This window comes from Mustela nigripes, chromosome 15, assembly GCF_022355385.1.
Source record: "Mustela nigripes isolate SB6536 chromosome 15, MUSNIG.SB6536, whole genome shotgun sequence".
NCBI classification, from domain to species: domain Eukaryota; kingdom Metazoa; phylum Chordata; class Mammalia; order Carnivora; family Mustelidae; genus Mustela; species Mustela nigripes.
Window position 1 is genome coordinate 40,141,722 of NC_081571.1, and position 11,830 is coordinate 40,153,551.

General features: G+C 36.5%; 1 pseudogene; it reads right to left on the minus strand.

The window, feature by feature from the left end:
- Positions 1–1,281: 1,281 nt before the first annotated feature.
- LOC132002663 (peroxynitrite isomerase THAP4-like) lies at positions 1,282–2,062 on the minus strand (annotated as a pseudogene).
- Positions 2,063–11,830: the final 9,768 nt, after the last annotated feature.

The window sequence follows — 11,830 nt, forward strand, 5'->3', positions numbered from 1 at the left end:
AGTAAGCCAGTTAACTTCCTTATAAATTATTTTCTTCCTTTAGTTAGTTGGAAGAAAAATATCTGATCTCCCTATTTCATAAATTCATTTATTAGAAAAAGAAAGGATCTGAAAATGTTTTAAAAACTTTAAACACTACTGTCACTGATAAATTGTTATATGGGAGAGACCATCTTATTGAAATTTGACCACTGTTACTAGATGGTCACATTAACACTGGAGTTCACAGTAAGTCCTATGCAATTCATTCTGAAAAGGTTAGGAGAATACTGATGAGTGCGTATTGTTGAGCTTGGAAGTTAATTACACACTAAAGCCTACTATTAACACTCCTAAAACTGAAAAAATATATATATATACTTGGCAATAGGTTTTGGCCAGTTGACATTCAGTTATTTTCAGCTGGCTGAACATGGCTAAATTTTTTTTAACTTCGTATTTTTTTTAATTAAAAACCTTTTTGAATGTTCTTAATCAAGATCATATTTAGTCTTTTATTTCAACTAGTCTAATTAGCTAATGGAGCATGCTCTAGTGGTAGGCTGAAGGATCAGGTAACAAAATAATAAGGTAAAAATATATTTCCTAGCAATCAGAGCATCAGATATTTTAGTCCTCACCAGATACTTTTAGACATTCATGTCTGAATGACTATTTTAGATTAATAATTGCTTCATTTTTATATTATCTTGACATTAAACAGACTACTTTTCATGATGATTTACATTATGTCTTCTTGATCACAATGCAACTAGTTCAAAGTATGTTAGTGTTATTCTGATCTTACAATTGCTATAAAATACAATTTTATATTATGATTCTGTATTATATTAGTATTTTTTTGATTCATAAAATAATTCTAAGAACAATTATGTGAAGGTAAAAAGGCTTAATTTTCAAGGATTTTATTATTCAGAAATGCTAATGAACATGGTTATTAGCCAAATTCTTGCTTCAAGACCTGTATAGCAGTATTAAATTACGATTAGAAACTTAAAATAATATTTGTAGTAATAAACATGTAAGTAATTAGTTTTATACATTATAAATTTCATTCTAATAATAAAAACATTTAAATCATTTACCTGTGTGGAGTCCCTTCCCCCACCCCATTTTTTTTAAATAAGTTTCTGTTGTTTTTTTCTATATCTTTACACGTTCAAGTAGCAATACTCTTGCTCTTGGTCACACGCACGACTGCTATGGAGCATGGACATAGAAGCTGAAGTGTCATGACACACAGATGACCAGGCCCCACCTAGGACAAAGTTCTACTCTGCATCAGGATGTCACCTTCTTGTAGTTCGTATGAAAATGCTGAGTCATGGGCTGTGTAGTGATTGCCATGGAAACTGCTCAAGTTTGACTTCAGTCTGAATTTTCAGGTAATCTGACCCACATAGGGCTCCTTGGCAAAGATAGCATAGGGATGGAGTGGGACACCATGCACAGCTCCTGCTGGTACACTTTGCCCTCCACCTCTACAATACCTGAGTTCTGAGTGCTAAGACCACCTTGTTGGTATTGGGCTTTAGTATTGGGCATACTCCCTGTGCATAATTTATGTGTCAGGGTAGAAGTTGTCAAACCAGAATTTCTATAGGAACTGAACTACATGGGAGATGGATACCTCTTCTAGGTATTAGAAGTTTGTAGCATTGGGTAGGTCCTGGTGGATCTGGCATCCAGATAACCTGCATCCAGGATGGTGGTGTCACAATTGAGTTCATCCATGTTTGCAGCTAGGGGTGGAAGGTGATTCCAGCTTCTTCTAAAGCTTGTGCACCTGGCTCTTAGATTGGCTGATCCTCTGCCACAAGGTCTTAGCTCATCATTCTCCACCCCTTCCTGCAGGCAGTATTCCTGGCTCTTGTTCTGCTGGAAAAGCAGGGGAAATGTAGCAAGTTGATAAGTATGCAGGTCCCCAGTGCTGACAGGATGATCTTGGGTGGTGGACATGGTACTGGCCATTGCTGTGCTCATTCTGCACAGTTTCCATAGTTGGCTTCAGGGTGACATCTGGCAGAGGGGCAGAGGGGCTCTTGGAGGGTTTCTTGGACATTCTGTGAGCAAAAACTTGGGGGGCTCAGAGCCAAGTCCTTGTTGTACCCTAGGATAGTCCTGCAGCAGCCAGTCTGTCTTTTAGTGGCCAGGCTTTGAGTGTGCTTGGAGAATAAAGTGAGCTAATATATTTGTATGCCTCAGATCCTGGGGTCAGGTAAAGTCGCCCATAGAAATGGCACTTTAATCTTCCAGGTCCCCTCCTGGGAGGTGATGTTCTCACTGCCAGCATCTACAGAACATGTGATTGCTTCTCCTTGGCTGCCTGACTCTGTGGTGGCTAGTCTCCTGGAGTTCCTTCCTGAGACTGTTTTGCCTGCTCCTGACTAGTGACCTCCTGGGCTGCGCTAGATGTGATGCTCAGTCCCTTCTCCTTAACATAGATTGTTTCAAATGTCTTTTCATATAGTCTCCCACTACATTTTACTGTTGTACTCTCATGTTTCATTTTGAAATAATGTAAATTTTTTTTATAGAAGTAGAGTTAATTCTGCATGAAGTACTTAGGTTCTTTTCTGTAAAGCTCTTATAAAGATACTTCTATTATATATAATGAATATCAAAATTACAGTCATTTCCTATTACCCTTTTAATCAACATCATCCATAATACAAAAAAAGTAAGACCTAATTCTATAGTTAAATTCCTCAGTCTAGTTGGAAGGCTGCATCTTTCCATGAACTTAAATAGATATGGAGTTTTTTAAAAAAGATAAAATTAATTAACAGCAAGAGTGTAAATATTTTAATTGTAAATTATCACAAAGCCATGTAAATTTTAGTGCTTTCCTCCCTCATCCACATCTAGCAAAAATTCAGAAAGTGAGTCATGAAGACAACTAAAATAATAGGCTAAATCATTTCAAAAGAAATGTTTTTTTCCTCAGTGACTTAGTAAAATTTTTATAATATTTGCATTTTAACTGATAAATTAAGTTTTATTCTTTGGAATTTTTAGTGTTAAATTAAAAAAAAAACTAACTAGATAACTAAAGGCTGTCTGGGAAATTGCTTATTTGTATTAGTATTGGAGTCAGTTATTCAGAATACAGTGGAAACTGCACTGAAAATTTCTGAAAATTTCTCCTCAGGGCAATTACCTTATGAGTTCTGTGATTTTTATAAGATGGTTCTGGCCTGTGCTGAGAAGGGTGATTGGTTAGGGAAGACTTTAAGGGAAAGAAAGTATAATTGATAGCCTCAGCAGTCTAGTCAAGAAATATTAAGACTTGACTCTAATAGGGTGATGTTGATATAAGTTGATAGTAGAGATAGTACAAAAGAAAATGCAGGAGGACTTACCTACCAATTGATTTGGTAGAATAAATAATGAGATTATTTTTTTCTCCCATGATATTAGAAGAAAGATAGCCAAGTATAACCAAGATAGGTAAAACAGGTTTGAAAGTGGATCAAATGGGAGGAAATAATTATTTAGTTTGGTAAAAATAGAGGCATTGTCAATGTACAAAATCATAAATAAAAGTATTTGAAGTCATGGTATTAAGAAGACTAAGACTTAAGACTAAGTCTAAGAAGACTCTTAGGATAAAACTAAAACACGTAGAAATGTAGCAAAGAGTGGAACCCTGCAGATGACAGTGAGTTTGGAGACAGAGGAAAAGGATGGAAAGTTGAAGAAAGATAATGTAATTGGTTTAGAGGTAGGCTGAACTTTAAATAATTGTAGTGGATGTTTGAAGATTTAGTGGAAACATATTGATATGGTAGATTAAAGGAGAGAGAGAAGATGATAACACAAAGGGAACAAGAGGAGTAGTTTACTTCTGTGAAGAGTTTGGAAGAGAAAATATAGAGGTCCTTTAAGGTGTACTGCCCTTCTTGCTGCTTCATTCTCTCTGGGTTGAGGTTAGCATGTGTTCCAGCGTAAAGGACAAAACTGAGGAGGAGACACTGACAGTCTGAGAAGTGGAGAGTGGAAGTACAGGCCACATGTAGCATTCAGAGCACACAAGAGGTGCTCTGGAGCAGGAAGGACTTCTGTAGCAAAACTGCTAGGTTTGGGTTTAATCCTTTCAAATTTGTTATGGGTGGGTCACAAACTGTAGAGTGAGGACAGACTATATAGAGAGGTGCTGCCCATCTTCTCTTCATAACTTAAAGTCTGCTCACCCTTGTCAACATCCTCCCTGTTGGAGGAGGGCAGGGACAGATTACTCATATGGACTGCCTTTGTGGGTCAGTGGGAGGCACCAGCAAAAGATGTCTGCAGGTTGGGAGAAATGAGATCGGCTATTGATTACCTGGCTCCCTGCTTGCTAGTAGGCAACCAGATGGCTAAATTCCCTCATACCATCTGTGGTCTGGCTACCCTCTTCAAGCACTTAACTTGTCAGAAGTCAAGGCTTTTGGAAGGTATATAGGCTATTCTTCATAAAAATTCTGCCATCTTGTAACCTTTATGAATATTCACATAATTCTTGACTTGGAACCTGATTTTTGAGACTTAAATGAATGTATGTGGTTTAAAAAAACAAGAGTCACAAACCTTCCATGGTTTGCATAGCCACGACAGAAAGGGATTATAAAATTTAAATGAAATAAAGCACTCCTAACCTACAGATCATTTCTTCCTGCAATAGAGATTTTTTACTCTAGTGTGGGTTTTGGCCAAATTATCATAAATTGTACCACCTTTGAGCCAAGCTATAATTATATAGTCATTAAGCAAATATTTATCAAGTACAGTTGTGGCTTTGGAGATAATAGAAAATAAGACAGAAAATGTCCCTATAACTGTGAGCCTTTTAGTTTACTGAGAGAAAGAACAAGTAGTAAATGGATAAATAAGGTAATTTTAGTTAGGGCTGAATTCTACAAATAAAAGAATCCAGGGCAATATAATGGTTAAAGAAGATTTTGCTAACACCAGCATTGAGGCCCAAAGGAAAATAAAGTATGAACCATGCACTATTCTGTGCTCTAAGAGAAGTGCTCACGCAAAGTGCTATGTCAAGAAGACTTTGGTGTGCTATAGAAGCAAGAAGGCCATTGTGGCCAGAGCACTAACATTAGGAAACAGGTCCGGAAAAGCAGTATGGGGACAGATCACCATGACCTTTTAAGCCTTGTTAAGGGGTTTAGAATTTATTCTAAATGTATAGGAAGCTCCTGAAGAGTTCAAGCACAATGGTGACATTATTTTTGTTTTAATACTTAAACATATTTCTCCTGCTGCTGTGAGAAGCACAGATTGTAGACAGACAAAAGTGGAAGCAGAAATCCACTGAAGCTACTTGCAGTACTATTAGTAATATTGATATTTGAATGTTTACTCTTGCAAAGCATAGCGTGATCTCATTTAACCTCAAAACAGCCCATTATTTTTTTTAAGATTTATTTATTTATTTGAGAGAGAGAGAGAGAGAGATTGAGGAGGGACAGAGGAAAAGGGAGAGAGAATCTCAAGCAAGCTCTACGCCAAGCCCAGAGTCCATTATGGGGCTTGATCTCATGAACCTAAGATCATGACCTGAACTGAAACCAACAGTTGGATGGTCAACTGACTGCACTATCCAGATGCCCCCAAACAGCCTATGTTTTAAGTTACTATCATTACAGTTTGGGAATGAAGTCATGCATAGGCAGTAACTTCTTTGACATTGGCTATAGCAACTTTTTACTAGATATGTCTTCTGAGGTAAGGAAAACAAAAGCAAAATTGAACTATTGGGACTTCATCCAGATAAAAACTTCTGCACAGTGAAGGAAACAATCAACAAAACTAAAAGGCAATCTTTGGAATGGGAGAAGATATTTGTAGATGACACATCTAATAAAGGGTTAAATTCAAAATATGTGAAGAACTTACCAGTTTCAACACCCAAAAAGTCAATAACCCAATTAAAAACAGGCAAAAGACATGAGTAGACATTTTTCCAAAGAAAACATAGAGATGGCCAACAGACACATGAAAGATGCTCAACATCACTTATCATCAGGGAAATACAAATCAAAATTATAATGAGATATCACCTCACATTTCTCAGAATGACTAAAATTAACAACACAAGAAACAACTGGTGTAGGGGAGGTTGTGGAGAAAGGGGAACCCTCTTCCAGTGTTGGTGGAAATGGAAACTGGTGCAGCCACTCTGAAAATCAGTATGGAGTTTTCTCAAAAAGTTAAAAACAGAATTACCCTAAGATCCAGCAATTACACTACTTGGTATTTGCCCAAATGATACAAAAATACTTATTCAAAGGGGCACGCGCACCCCGGTATTTATAGCAGCATTATATACAATGACCAAATTATGGAAGTAGCCCAGATGTCCATCAACTGATGAGTGGATAAAGAAGAAATGGTGTGTGTGTGTGTGTGTGTGTGTGTGTGTGTGTGTGTATAATGGAATGTTTTTCAGCCATCAAAAAGAAAAAAATCTTGCCATTTGCAACAATGTGGATTGAGCTAGAGAGTATTATGCTAAACAAAATAAGTCAGAGAAAGACAAATACCATGAGCTCACTTATATGTAGAATTTGAGAAACATGTCAGATGAACATGGGGGGAAAAAGAGGGGCAAACATTAAGAGAGGCTTTTAAACATAGAGAACAAACCGAGGGTTTCTGGAAGGGAGGTGGGTGGCAGGGGGTGGGGGGGAATGGGTTAAATGGGTGATGGGGATTAAAGAAAGCACTTGTGATGAGCACTGGGTGTTGTATGTAAGTGAAGAACCACTAAATTCTACACCTGAAAAAAAAAGGGGGGGGTGTTTTAAGAAAGATCTACAAGGCCCCTGGGTGGCTCAGTTGAAAAAAAAAAAAAAAAAACTACACCTGAAACTAATATTACACTGCATGTTAACTCACTGGAATTTAACTAAAAACTTGAAAAAATAAAAGGAAATGAAGCCATGGAGATACAGAAGAACTAAGCAAGTTGCTCTATATCATAAAGTTAGCATGTGATGTAGCCCAAGAAAAATCAAGTATTCAGACACCACAGCCTTTTTCACCACCACACTGTGCTCATAACTTTGAATTTATATTTATTAGAGTTGGCTATAACCAAATTGGCAATATTAAAGTCTTCAAAAGTAATCTTCTTAAGTGAAAGCCAGTGTTGATGAAAAATGCTAGAGATAGAAAATACTGACATTTATAGTAATGAAGCAAGAGATGAGACAGTGAATAATCAAATCTTAAAATTTTCAGGACAAGCTGTTTCCTTATGAAATCTTTCCCTTATCTGTATTTCAACCAGCACTTACGTATCTCACCTCTGTTTTCCTTGAAAACATGTATTTTAAGCCATAGATGCATTCAGAATCCTAGATAATTTGAAATTCCAGTGATCTCATCTTAAAAACTTAGAGAGTCTCCAATATAGACATCCCCCACATAAAAAGATTAAAATATATCATTACTCCAATGATGCTTCAGCCAAGAATTTTCCTTTTTAAAGCACTTCCCAAAATAAAATTTGGATGAGGCTTACAAAGCATACTTGTTCTGGTAACATAAATGGCAAGTGAAAAAGGGGTGGTAAATGACTAACAACAAGTTCATTAAAGATGACAATATGTAGTTTAGTCACTTCTGGCCAAGAAATACGCCTCCAGACAAAGTGATAATGACCCAGAAATAGCTGAGTGCTCAGAAGCCTGCAGACACACATATACAAGTTAACTACAGGACCTACAATCTGTCCATTTGGTTTGGAACTTCCAAACCTCATAGTGTGAATCTGTGCACAAGTGGTTTAGACAAGGTGAGTAAATACTGTGGAGATGACCAAGATTTCCAGCCCTTACTTAAGACATAGATGCCAGTGAGTTTCTTTGAAATGTTGTCTGATGAGATTTACCAAGCTTTTCTTTTTTTTTTTTTCCTGAAACATAAATGAGAAAAAAACAGATGTTCACATTTTTAACCTAAATATACCTCAAGATTGGAGGCATCTGGGTGTATCAGTTGGTTAAGCATCTGCCTTTGGCTCAGGTCATTGTCCCAGGGTCCTGGGATTGAGCCCCACATTGGGATCCTTGCTCAGTGGGGAGCCTCCTTCTCCCTCTCCCTCTGCCACTCCCCCCCCCCCGCATTGATTGATTTGCAAATGTTGAATCACCCTTGTATCCCAGGAATAAATCTCACTTGGTTGTGGTGAATATCCATTTCATGTAGTGTTGGATCCTATTGCCTAGAATCTTGTTGAGTATTTTGGCATCCATGTTCATCGGGGTTATTGGCCTGTAATTCTCCTTTTTGATGGGAGAAACTTTGTCTGGTTTTCAGATCAGGATGATGCTGGCCTCATAGAAGCAGTTTGGAATTTTCCTTCTATTTCTATCTTTTGGAACAGCTTCAGTAGTATAGGAATTACTTCTTCCTTAAAAGTTTGGGAAAATTCCCCTAGGAAGTCATGTCACCCTGGACTCTTGTTTTTTTGGGAGGTTTTTTATTACTGCTTAAATTTCCTTGCTGTTTATTGGTCTGTTCATATTGTCTATTTCTTCCTGTTTCTGTCTTAATAGTTTCTAAGAATGCCTCCATTTCTTCTGGATTGCTTAATTGCTTGGCATATAGTTGCTGGTAATAATTTCCGATAATTGTTTCTATTTCCTTGGTGTTAGTCATGATCTCTCCTCTTTCATTCAAAATTTTATTAATTTGGGTCCTTTCACTTTTCTTCTGAATAATAACAATCTTATTAATTCTCTCAAAGAACCAGCTTCTAGTTTCATTGATGTTTTACTGTTCTTCTAGTTTCTATTTCATTGATTGTGCTCTAATCTTTATTAATTTCTCTTCTTCTACTTGGTTAGGTCTTATTTGCTGTTGTTTCTCCAGATCCTTTAGGTATAAGGTTAGCTTGTGCATTTGGGATTTTTCTAATTTTTGATAGAGGCTTGGGTAGCTATATATTTCCCTCTTGGGACCACCTTTGCAGTATCCCATAGGTTTTGGACCGATGTGCTTTCATTCTCATTAGTTTCCATGACTTGTTTAATTTCTTCTTTAACTTCCTTGTTGAACCAATCATTACTTAGCAAGATGCTCTTTAACTTCCAAGTGTATGAGTTCCTTCCAAATTTCTTTTTGTAGCTGAGTTCCAGTTTTACAGCAGTGTGGTTCAAAAATATTCAGGGGATAATCTCAATCTTTTGCTATCATTTGAGACCTGATTTGTGACCTAGTGCATGGTCTGTTCTGGAGAAAGTTCCAGTTCCTGTTCTGGAGAAATATTCTGTTGTTTTAAGGTGGAATGTTCTGTATTTATCTACAAAGTCCATCTGGTCCAATGTGTCTTTTAAAGGTCTTGTTTCTTTTTTGATCTTCTCCTTAAATTATCTGTCCATTGCTGTGAGTGGAGTGTTGAATTCTACTATTAATATATTACTATCTCTATGTTTCTTTATTTTGTTTAATTGGTATTTAATAATTGGCTGCACCAATGTTGGGGCATAGATACTTACCATTGTTAGCTCTTCTTGTTGGATAGGCCCACAGATATTTTTTCACAGAGCTAGAACAAACAATCCTAAAATTTGTATGGAACCACAGGAGACTGCAAATTGCCAGGGAAACCTTGAAATAGAAAACCAAAGCCAGGGGCATCACAGCGCCGGACTTTAAGCTATATTACAAAGCAGTAGTCATCAAGACAGTATAGTACTGACATCAAAACAAGCACGTAGATCAATGGAACAGAATAAAGACTCCAGAAATGGATGCTCAACCCTATGGTCAACTAATCTTTGACAAAGCAGGAAAGAACATCCAATGAAAAAAAAATAGTCTCTTCAATAAATGGTACTGGGAAAACTGGACAACCATATGCAAAAGAATGAAACTAGACCATTATCTAATACCACACACAAAGATAAACTCAAAATGGATGAAAGACCTCAGTTTGAGACAGGAATCCATCAAAATTCTAGAGGAGAACACAGGTAGTAACCTCTTTGACATAGGCCACAGCAACTTCTTTCAAGACACATCTCTAAGGCAAGAGAAACAAAAGCAAAATGAACTTCTGGACTTCATAAGATAAAAAGCTTCTGCACAACAAAGGAAACAGTCAACAAAACTAGGCAGCAATCCACAGAATGGGGGAAGATATTTTCAAATGACATTTTGGATAAATGGCTGATACCGAAATCTATAAAGAACTTATCAAACTTGACACCCAAAACCCAAATAATCCAGTCAAGAAATGGGCAGAAGACATGAACAGACACTTCTCAAATAAAGACATTCTAATGGCTAACAGACATGTGAGAAAATGTCCATCATCACTAGCCATCAGGGAAATACAAATCAAAACCACAATGAGATAACCATCTCACACCAGTCAGAATGGCTAATATTAATAAGACAGGAAACAGCAAATGTTGGTGAAGATATGGAGAAAGGGGAAAACTTTTATATGGTTGTTCGGAATGTAAACTGGTACAGCCACAATGAAAATTATATGGAGTTTCCTCAAGAGGTTAAAAATAGAGCTACACTATGATCTAGTAATTGCACTACTAGGCATTTATACTAAAGATACAGATGTAGTGAAAAGAAAGAGTACCTGTACCCCAGTATTCATAGCAGCTGTGCCCACAATAGCCAAACTGTGGAAGGAACTGAGATGCCCTTCAATAGACAAATGGATAAAGATGTGGTACATATATACAATGGAACATTACTCAGCCCTCAGAAAGGATGGATACCTGCCATTTGATGGTTTCACTCATGTGGAACACAAGGAATAGAGCAGAGAACCACAGGTCAATGGAGGGAAAACTGAATGGGAAGAAATCAGAGATGGAGACAAACTATGAGGGACTCTGGACTCTGGGGAACAAACTGAAAGTTACGGAGGGAAGAAGGGTGTAGGAATGGGGTGACCAGGTGATGGTTATTAAGGAGGGCACTTGTTGGGATGAGCAAGGGTGTTATATGCAATTAATGATTCACTGAACACTACAGCAAAATCTTACAATATACTATATGCTAGCTAACTGAACATAATAAAAAAATTGAAATGAGTATGTTGGCAATTTTTTAATAAATTATTTAAATCCAGTAGCTCCAGAAAAACTGCTTTAAAAAAATCAGCAATTAACTAAGTTGTTTTACTTATAAAATGGTGTTACAATTTGACATGTAGTTTTAAAAATGATATGCAGAAAAGTTTGGAAACTGTAAAAAGATTTACATTTTTCTATGGATTATGGATATCATTATTGTTAATTTCTATTATATCTGGTCCAAAATGCACAAATTTAGACACCGTCTAAATCCCAGAACTTATCTCCAACTAGAAGAAAATGCTATTGAAGGGACAAAGGTGTCTTTTTATCAATAATAGTGAACACTAGCATATGAAATATTTTATCAACTTTTATTCCTTTATTTCTTTCCCCCTCATTCATTTGTTCATAAAAAGATATGTTATATTCATAAGATCTGTGCTACATGCTAGAACATCTGGTCAGCTTCTGGTTGGTAGATTAACATTTTTAAAAATACATAAGAAATAGCATGACAAAGATTTTAGCAGAAAAAAATATAAAGAATAAAAATATATGTTTATAAAAAATAAAAAATTATATTAAAAAAAAAAGAAAACAAATGCTGTTACTGGGAAAGAACATTCAGACTAATTTGTTTTTCATGGTTTATTCAATCACTCACTTATTCGTTTAATAGATATTGAGCATATAGTGTATGTCCCATTGCTAATTTGTTTCCCAAATTCCACATGCAAGTGAAATAATACAGTTTTTGTCTTTCTCTGACTTATTTCATTAGG